General features: G+C 47.2%; 1 protein-coding gene across 1 annotated transcript in view; it reads right to left on the reverse strand.

The window, feature by feature from the left end:
- TRAF1 (TNF receptor associated factor 1) overlaps positions 1–2471 on the reverse strand; it is a 34145-nt gene extending 31674 nt beyond the window's left edge. Inside the window, exon 1 of the mRNA XM_019648275.1 lies at positions 2334–2471. The gene's annotated coding sequence lies outside the window, so the exon portion shown is untranslated. The remainder of the gene's footprint in view (positions 1–2333) is intronic.
- Between the last annotated feature and the right edge of the window lie 7050 nt (positions 2472–9521).

Here is a 9521-nt window from a genome sequence, read left to right on the forward strand (position 1 = left end):
GAACAAAACGACAGCAACTTGTCTGTTCCCCTTCCCCCAGTTCCCCAGCACTGTTCCCATCCCCCCAATTCCCCCAATAAAAATCTTTAAAGAAAAAACAAAAAAAACTAATAGCAACAATAATAGTGACTACCCTTTATTTAATATCAGACATTGCTCTAAGTATGTCACATGCATTGCTCCATTTACTAAAATCACCAAGAAGAGGTGAGAAAGCTATTTTCTACTGTCCGGGTGAGAAAACGAAGGCTTAAGGAGTTAGGTAACCTGGTCCCAGGTAAGCAGCCAGTATATGGCTGCACCGGGAGTGGGAAGGGCAGTCACTCCAGACTTTGGTGTTTTTTCCACTTGTTCGGACCACGCTGAGATCTCATCTGATTTCTCACCGGCAAGCTGCGAGTCGTTTTCCTGCTCTAGGCCTCAGTTTTCTCCTTTGTCAGGTGACAAGAATGGTACAGATACTCCCTGGGATCTTTTGCATGCTGTCACAGTCACACCCAGTTTCCAAGACCCAGGCCTGGGGTCTGGTAGGTGAAGGGGGCTGCCTGACTCCTCTCCCAGTCAATACACCAGCCCACCCTCTCCAGCCTCTTAATTCTTGGCATTTCTTTAACAAGAGACTGATGGCCATCCCCTTCAGGGAGAGGAGAGGAGGGAGCCACTGGGACCCACAGCTCTGTTTAAGTGTCAGGAGGAGTCTTTCCTGAGGGCAGGTGGAGAGGAGAAGGAAATGGAGAGACCAGTCTGGGGGGAGGTAGGCTCCGTGGAAGGAGGAAGGGGATGGAGTGGGGGATCACCGTTGCTGCAGACATTTTCATTGACTTCACCCCATACGTATTTACTGTGTGTTCAGTCATGAGCAAGGCCCCAGATTACAGCTGTGAATGAGGCAGACAGGGCTCCTAGCCACAGGATGGCTACCTCCTGGATGTGAACGAACCAAGTGAGTGAATACAGTCAGCTAATAGCAGCCATGCTCCTATTGGTCAACAACCCTTAAAGCGTGGAGCCCAGAACGGGCTATTATTCCCTCTAGTTGAACAAACCAAACATTCCCAATTTTGCCCTCTACTCCTTCTTTTCACTGCCAGCAGCGTGTTTGTCTCTGTCATATTCGTGGCTAGTGTTTAGTTAAAAACAGTTAGGGAACAGATTTCCTGTTAGCATCATCTTAATCTCCTCTGATAACTTCTGATTCCTGAACCAGGAAATTTAATTAAATAGATGATTACACGTTATCCATTATCCAGTGGATTAGAAGACCAAATGGTACTGGGTTCTTCAACCCACATTCAATACCTCCCAGTGGTAACTTATACACAGCTAATATAAAAAACAAAACAAAGAAACACACCAAATAATCTTGTCAAAACTATAGTCTGTAATATGCATTCCCTGCTTTGATGTGATAATTAAAAATGTCCCACATTTCCTTCTGTTAATCTCCACCTTGGTTCTTATTGTACTTATTATAACTGGCAATTTACAAAATGTGCCTGTTTGCAAATTTTTTTTCTTTTTGCCCCACTAGAACATATGAATTATGTGAATATAGGAAATTAAATGAATTAAAGCCATTAAAGTAAAGCTGTGTCTTATTTTTTCAGTGTCATTTCCCCTGGCTTAGCCCAGTGGTAGACATGTAGGATGCATTCAACAAACATTTATTCAATGAATGACTAATATGCAAGACATTATCCATAAACATTTTTACTTAAGTTAACAATAGTTAATGATGATTTCACTATCATCAGAAAACATTTATGAAGTATCTTTGGCCTGGCCTTTTTCAGGGTGTTGTAAAGTTAGAAATAACATTCTAACAAAAATTTGAAAAGAAATCTGGGGTTGTTTGTTGAAGGGAGTTTCTATGTCTGGTGATTTTTCCCTATCTCAACAGATTCCCAGGTTTTAAGGAAAGAAACAAAGCACCTCTGAAGTTCTTTGAATTGTAGGCACCAGAGCTGTCCCTAGTGTTTTTCCAATTATTGGTGAGACCGGCCATTTTGAAAGTGCTTTGGGAATTACCACATATGATGGGGGTGCCAATGGCACTCACGGGGATCATGACGCGATCCAGGCAAATTGCTTGGCAGACGGACCTTTTGATAAAGAAAGCTCCTAAGATGCCAATAATGAGGAAAGCAAGTGTCTTTGGACTAATAGTAGCCGACCTACTGCTCTCTTCGGCCACCCAGGTGCTGCGTTCTAAGAGATTGGAATAGCTATGTGTCAAATCCCTGCTTTCACAGACTCTGGCGATAAAGACTTTCCCAAAGGTGGATGCCCTGGGCCTCCAAGGCCCTTTGCTGGGCTGCAGAATTATTGCTTACCTTTGTGAGGTTGGGTTTCCTGGGCTCTTGGCTGGTGCGGAACAAGAATATTCAATGTTCTAGCTCAACAGCAGTTACCATCTGGCTGGGGAGGGTTGCAGCCTGCTGGATCTCATCTCACTCCGTCCTGAGCACTCAGCCTGAGAGAGAGAAACCAGGAAGTGAGGAGAGCTCTTACTCAGGAATCAGGAGATCAGGACTATGGGGAAAGTCCCACCCCACCCCCGTCCTTGGGCATCGTTTTTCTTATCTGCAGAGTGGGAGAATGACCTTAGAGGAATCCTTGAGAGCAAACCCTGTAACCACTTGAACCCTGGTGCTGGGGTAGGGGTACAACTCTCCCACCTGTCTTGAAGCTATTCTCCCCACCTGGACCAGGAACCCCTCCCTATAAGAGATACTGGAAGCTTCCACTAAATGTCTGGTCATTTTGGACTCCAGACATTTTTTTTTTGAGAGAGAGAAAGCAGTGTGAAAAATCTCCTCTGATGGATTTTTTTTTTTTTTCAGAGCTCAAGCCAGATGAATTCCCAACACAAGTCAAGACTTGGAAGCAAGAATGTGGGGCGGGGAGTAAGAGGCTAAAAACCAGGTGACAGCCTGAGCTCCCTCAGAGAACGCCCAAGCTGGGGGCTGGGAGGGCGGTGAGTGTGGGGCTGGTGTTTGCTTGGCTCTTCTGACCGCCTCTTACAAAAGGGGAAACGCCTCAGAGAAGAGTAGGAGCGTGCATAGTCAAGCCAGAGGTCCAGAGGCCTCTTGTTCTATGTTCTGGCATCCTTTTGCCCCCAAAATGTCTCAGTAAATACCCTGTCCTTTCTTGTTCTTGCATTCACTTCTCCCTGGATAAATCTCCACGAGAGAGCCAGGGAGCAGGGCACATTTGTGTTTGTAGGCCCCTTGTGTCCAGCCTACATCTTGCACACAGGGGGTGCGGGGTTGAGGGGGACACAGTAGATGTCTATTAAGAGGGACTGATTTGCCATCTTAGGAGGGTCCAGGAAAATATGATTCCGACCTTTCACTTCTGTGGATTCTCAAAATGTGTTTAACAAGTCCATTTTTGGCTTCTACCATGAGACAATTTGCTCATTTTAAAAAGAACCATAGTATACACCTCTAGTGATACTTTCTAGGGAGATCATTGTCTTAGTCATTTTGGAGCTCTAATTGAGGCATTTTTAACATGCAAAACCCTATGGACAAGAAAAGAAAGCCATTCTGTGGAGCTGCCATCCTTAATTACTGGGTTCTGTAACCAGTGTCCAGCTGCACAGCCAGCGAGCCTGGGGTAGGGCTCACAGCTTTCCCTGGCCCCTCTGATTGCTGAAACTGGAGCTGCCTGGGGAGGCTGGGGCCCTGGCACCAGCTCCTGCCTGGTCTTGCTTCTCCTTTCACAGAGACTGTGTCTGCACATGAGCCCTCCCAAGCCACCTTGGCACCCCTCCAAGGACAGGCCTGGAGAGGGGCCAGGAGAGGGGGTGCTCCTGGGAAGGACACATCTCTGGGAAGCAGGGAACGTGGCATACAGGCACACACATGAACATGCTTGCAGGATGGCCAGATCTTCCATGGTTTCAAGAGAGACTGGAAATCTGGATTTTTATGTGAAATGTTTTGATTTTTAGAACACTCTGTGAGCCAAAGAAATAAGTTCAAACCAAACGAGCATCCCCACAAACTGTGTCTGCAGGCCACTACTTGCGACCTCTGATAGAGCCTGGTATGCCGAACACACAACCTAAGCAGATGAGCTAACGCCACACATGTAACTCACCTGGACTTTGCACATTGTATGTGCTTGTGTGCACATAATGGAGACCAGTCATTGAAAATGTACGTACCTATGCTATGTCTTAGGACGTCGTTGTCATGTTTTCATTTTCCAGCTAAGGAGGCTGTGTGTTGGAGTTCTCCAAGGTCGTGTCGGTAGGGGCTGGATGTGCATCCCGGGCTGCCTGACTGCAAAGCCAGTGTTCTGCCCTGCCTGCACACTGAACTGAAATTCCTGTGAATTTGCCTCCCTCACTAAACCTAGCTCTGTGAGTTCAGAGACTGTTTTATTTGCTGTTGCATCCCTATCACCTAGCACCGTGCCCAGTGGAACATAGGCGTTCAATAAATACTTGTGGGATGGAGCACAGGCACACATAAACCCACACATAGGCACGTCACTCCGCCGTGACCAAGAACACCTGAACACTCACGTTCCCACAGGCACACCGCCCAACCCCCGTCTCCCACCTCCCTGGGCATCAGACAGAGCTGGGCCTCCTCAAGTCCCCCTGCCAACCTTGCATTGCCCCAAGCCTTCACAAATTGTTTCCTGGAAATCTTGGGGCGGCTGTGGTGTTCTTTTTCCCTAACTCAGGAGACAGCTCAGCAGTTTTGTTTTTCAAAGTCTGGGACTCATAAACCTGGATCCTTTCTTCCCTTTTTCCACTAGAATTTTCCTTGGCCTGGTGCCTTTCCCCAGGGCCTTGGCCTGGAGGTTATACTCAGGGCGCCCTCTGCTGGGCACTGTCCCTCCAACCTAGTGGGCCATTACAGAAGGGGAAGGGTGGGGGCCTGTCTCAGTTGCAACTGCTTCACAGATGGGGAAACTGAGTCAGACGGTGCTAGTTGGTAGAGTTTGGGGGGTGTGGGCTCATGCCAAATGTGTGAATGTGTGCCAGGTTTTGTGATTTCTTTTTCACTGTTGAAAATAATAAAAGAAGAAATAGCTTCTGGAGCTTAAACACGGCGGAGCAAGTCCCTCTCCTCTCCCCAGGGCCTCTGTGTGGGGCAGATGGCAGAGGCTTAGGAACTTTATCAGACCCAACTGTATCCTTGAATCCCCACCAAATTTAATAGATGTGCAAACCGAGACACAGAGAGATGTTGGGGTATAGAGTGCGAGGAGTGTCTATTGAGCATCTGCTATGTGCTAGCTAGGCTTCAACATTCTCTCTCATTTAATCTGCACAGCAACTTTGTGAGATAGGAGGCGTTGTTTCCACTTTACAGATTAAGACATAGAGGCTGAGTGAGGTCTCAAGATCAGAAAGGGAAGGAGAGCTTGCATTGGAATCCAAACCTGCTGTTTTTTTGGACTTTGCAGCCTCCCGGATTTTTCCCACTTGGCTCCAGTGGGCCCAGGGCGGAGCCTTTGTGGCTGGGCTCATGGAGGCAAGGTTTTTATGGTTCTCCTGCTCAGAAAGGGAGCCCCTCTTCTAGGCCTCTTCCAGGGGGCAGCATTGGGGGCCAAGGGGAGATGGGTCGAGTAGCCCCATCAGGCTTGAAGCTGAGGGCCCCAGAGCTCGGAGGAGGGTCCTGGGACAGGCAGCTGTGCCAAAGGCCCCTGAACTCGTAGTAAAAACAGGATTGGATGTCTTTATAAACTGAACTCAGGAGAGGTTCCAAAGGGCAAGGAGTTTTCTGGAAAAGAAAGCAGGTCCTGGAAGGTTTTTGTTTTGTTTTTCTTCTTAATGGGGTTCTGGTTAATGACACCAGGAAATGAAGAACACATTTCACTAAGAATTAGCCCTCCCCAACCCATCCTCCACCCTGCTGCCCTGTTCAAAACCTCTCACTTCCTGCAGGAAAGCATCCAACCCCCTTATCTTGGTCTTCAGTCTGGCTTGGCCTTCTCCTCCACTTGTGTCATGTAAACAGCCCAAGGAGGGGTCTCTGTGCACACCTCCCTTCATTCCCACTGCTGGACATTTGCTCACACTATTTCATCTCTGTGAAAAAACTTCATTTCAGCCTATCCGGATGCTAGTCATTCTTCAAGACCATGCTCAGAGGTCACCTTGTCCACGGATACTTCTTCACTGTGCCCAGTAGGAACCAACTGCCTTATGCTAACCTTAGAGATGCATATTCTAGATCCCCTAAGAGACCGAAACCCTCGAGAAACAGTGTTGGAGTCATCTTTGAGTCCCCTCTCTGGGCATGCGCACGTGTGTGTGTGTGTGTGTGTGTGTGTGTGTGTGTGTGCGCGCGTGCTTGCCCGCCCTTTATGCCGTTTAGCAGCACAGTGCTATAGAGAGAGCCTGAGACCCTCAGCTCTGTCATTAGATTAGGGCTGAACAGAGATCATGAGAGAGAGAGAGCTCTTGTGTGTCTCCCCTTTTCAAGTCAAGAGAGAGGGGCTTCATGGAGTCTATTTAGAGAGCTGCACACATGTCTCTGGTAGTGTGAAGTGGGGAGACACGGTGGACTGGCATCTGACAGCCTCCAAAGAAATCTAAAGGATGACAGGTGGGTGCCATCTTAGACAAGGCAAAGCAGAGATGGCACTGCTCGGATCAGCCTGATCGCCCAAAATTGGTCTGCGCACAGGATGCTGTTCCCATGGGCTAGAAGGGGGCAATGCACTGGAAGAACTGATGTGAAGACCTCTTAGGTCTGTCCAACAGGGGGACAAACTGAAGGTACCGCTGGCTTCCTAGGAGTGAACAATGGGATACAAGGTAGTGTGACACCCACATAAGGGTGACAGGTCCTCAGGGCTTGGGGGAGTGTCTGAAAATTCCAAGGATGTGCCCACAGGAAGTCAGCTTTCAAGCCATCTTACAATAGTACTGGTCAAGTAAGAGCTCCCCTGCTCGCCTTCCTTCTGCCTCTCCCCACTACCCCACCTTTCTAGCCCTGGAGAGGTCAGAAGTCATACTTAGCAAACTGGGGAGGAAGGTCTGGGGAAAGCAGCTTTCCGTGTCCCCATCCCCAGCTATCGGGGTCCCGCCTGCAGCAAGCCATGGTTGGGAGAAAAGGTTGAACTTTAAACAAAATTTGGAATTTTGCTTTTGTTTGGGACTGAGCATCTAATTTATGAATAGCGTTGGTGACTGAAGTGATGACAGGACGTTTTCTTTCCTAAGAGTGATCAGAAGAGTCACAGGATGCTTGAGTTTTCATTAAAGGGCAGAGGAAGGACTTCTCTCCCTTTCCTCTGAATAAAACTTTTATAGGGGTTGGGAGACAAGATAAAGTTGATTTATGATTGTACACTGCGAGTCTTCCTTACTCAGTGTATGGATTCTAATTGCTGTTGTAAAATGGGTTCTCTCCTTCCATTATGTTTTCCTAATTGGTGGTGTTTGCTTCTGTCATTTCTTCCAAAGTAATTAAGTCCCTGTGCTCACCTCGGAAAAGCTACTTAACCGTCATCTGAAAGTGCAACTATGCTTCCGGCTTCAGATCCTATTTTCTTGGGATTTGAAGGAGGCTCACGTCCAAAGGTTGATAGACTATGATGTCAATGTGCCTTTCCTGTTAGTTCCTGCGTGACAATCAAATTCTGATTCCGTTGTTCTTGCCTTGAATTTATATGTCCCTTGTGCCAGTCTCGTGATTACGGTTACTGAGAAGGATGACCCCTGTCCTCAAGGAGCTCACAGTGGGACAGAGAGACATGGATAAGCACCATCAGGACAGCCGGTGTGTGGTAAGAGGTCCAGCCTGAGTGTGTCCACAGAGAATGACTTATTGGAGGTGTTACTGAGTCCACTCCTTTCTGCTGCCACAATGCCTGGCCTGTGGTAAGTACTCTGCCCCAGACCTTTTACAAAGGTCAGCTCTTCCAGGAAGTCTTCCTTGCTTAATTCTACTTGCACTCTCATTTTTTTTTTCTTAGCATTTTTTTTCTTTTAATTGGGGAACAATGTATTTTTCCAGGACCCATCAGCTCCAAGTCATGTAGTTGTCTTCAATCTACTTGTGGAAGGCGCATCTCAGTGGCCCATGTGGGGATGGAACTGGCAACCTTAGTGTTACGAGCACTGCCCTCTAACCAACTGAGCTAACCGGCTGATTCTCTCATTGCTCCTTTACTCTGCCATCTCAACACTTTCCAATTCAGCCTTGTGTTCACTTCCCCTGGCACCACAAATATATTGAACAAACATCACCTGCAGGATACAGTAATGTGCAACGGATCCCAGGCCATTCCGAAGAGCTGGAGCTGGGATGTGAACACAGAGAGCTTGACACCTGCTTCGCATCCAGACAGTTATTCCACAGTGGCCATCACTGGCTTCATGTGTTTAAACCTTATCGTAAGCATTTTCCAGGTTGCTACCTAGTTTTTATAATGAGTCTCTTTAGAGGCAGCATAATATTTCATGAAATGTGTGTACCATCATTCATGTAATGGTTTCTCCCTTTTGAGGCCATCACTTTAGATGTCATATTTTATATCTCATATAAAGTACTTCAATAAAGTACAATGCATCGCTTTATATAACGTAATTCTAGACTCATATATCCAATTGCTACTGGAGCTCTCCATATGGATGTCTAGGAGATTCCTCAGACAGACATCACAAGGCCCCCACAAAAATCCTTATTCTCTTCTGTAAGAGAGTCCCCTGGCTGCCCTAACAGAGGACCACAGACTGGGTGGCTTAAAATGACAGAAATATATTCTCTCCCAGTTCTGGAGACTAGAGGTCCGAAATATGGGTGTCCTCAAGATTGGTTCCGAGGGCTCTGGGAGAGAATCGTTCCCGTGCCTCTCCCGTCGTTTCTCCCAGTGGCTGGCAATCCGTGGCAGCCCTTGACTTGGAGACACATCACTCCAGTCTCTGCCCTGTCTTCCTTGAGTGTCTGTGTCTTTACATGGTGCTCGCCTTTCTGCGTGTCTCTGCTTCTGTGTCCAAACATCCCTCTTCTTATAAGGACACCAGTCACATTGGAGTAAAGGCTCACCCTTCTCCAGCAGGCCCTCATTTCACCTTGACTAAGTACACCTGCAAAAAGCCTATTTCCAAATAAGGTCGCATTCTGAGGTGCTGGGGATGAGGATTTCAGTCTGTCTTTTCGGGGGGACACAGTTCAACCCATAACATCTTCCTTCCTCATTGCCCTAAATTTCACCTTCTCCTGCCTTCCCCAAATGTATAAGTGGCACTGGAGTAGCTCAAGCTGAGAATCCGTGAGTATGCCCGATTCTTCTGCCTTCATCACCTCCATCCCAATTCCTTCAGCAAACCCTTTCATTTATTTTTTAATTTTTAATTTTTAAAAAAATGTTTATTGTTAGTTTCAGGTGTACAGAACAATGCAATAGTTATCCTTTTTACCCTCACAAAGTAACAACCCCCCTCCCCCATCTACTGCCCTCCCACCCCCGATATCATGCTTATCTATTACAATTCCATTGACTCCATTCCTACTCTCTACTCCATGTCCCGTGACTATATGTAT

The sequence above is a fragment of the Hipposideros armiger genome, unplaced genomic scaffold (genome assembly GCF_001890085.2).
Source record: "Hipposideros armiger isolate ML-2016 unplaced genomic scaffold, ASM189008v1 scaffold_123, whole genome shotgun sequence".
Taxonomy (NCBI): Eukaryota; Metazoa; Chordata; class Mammalia; order Chiroptera; family Hipposideridae; genus Hipposideros; species Hipposideros armiger.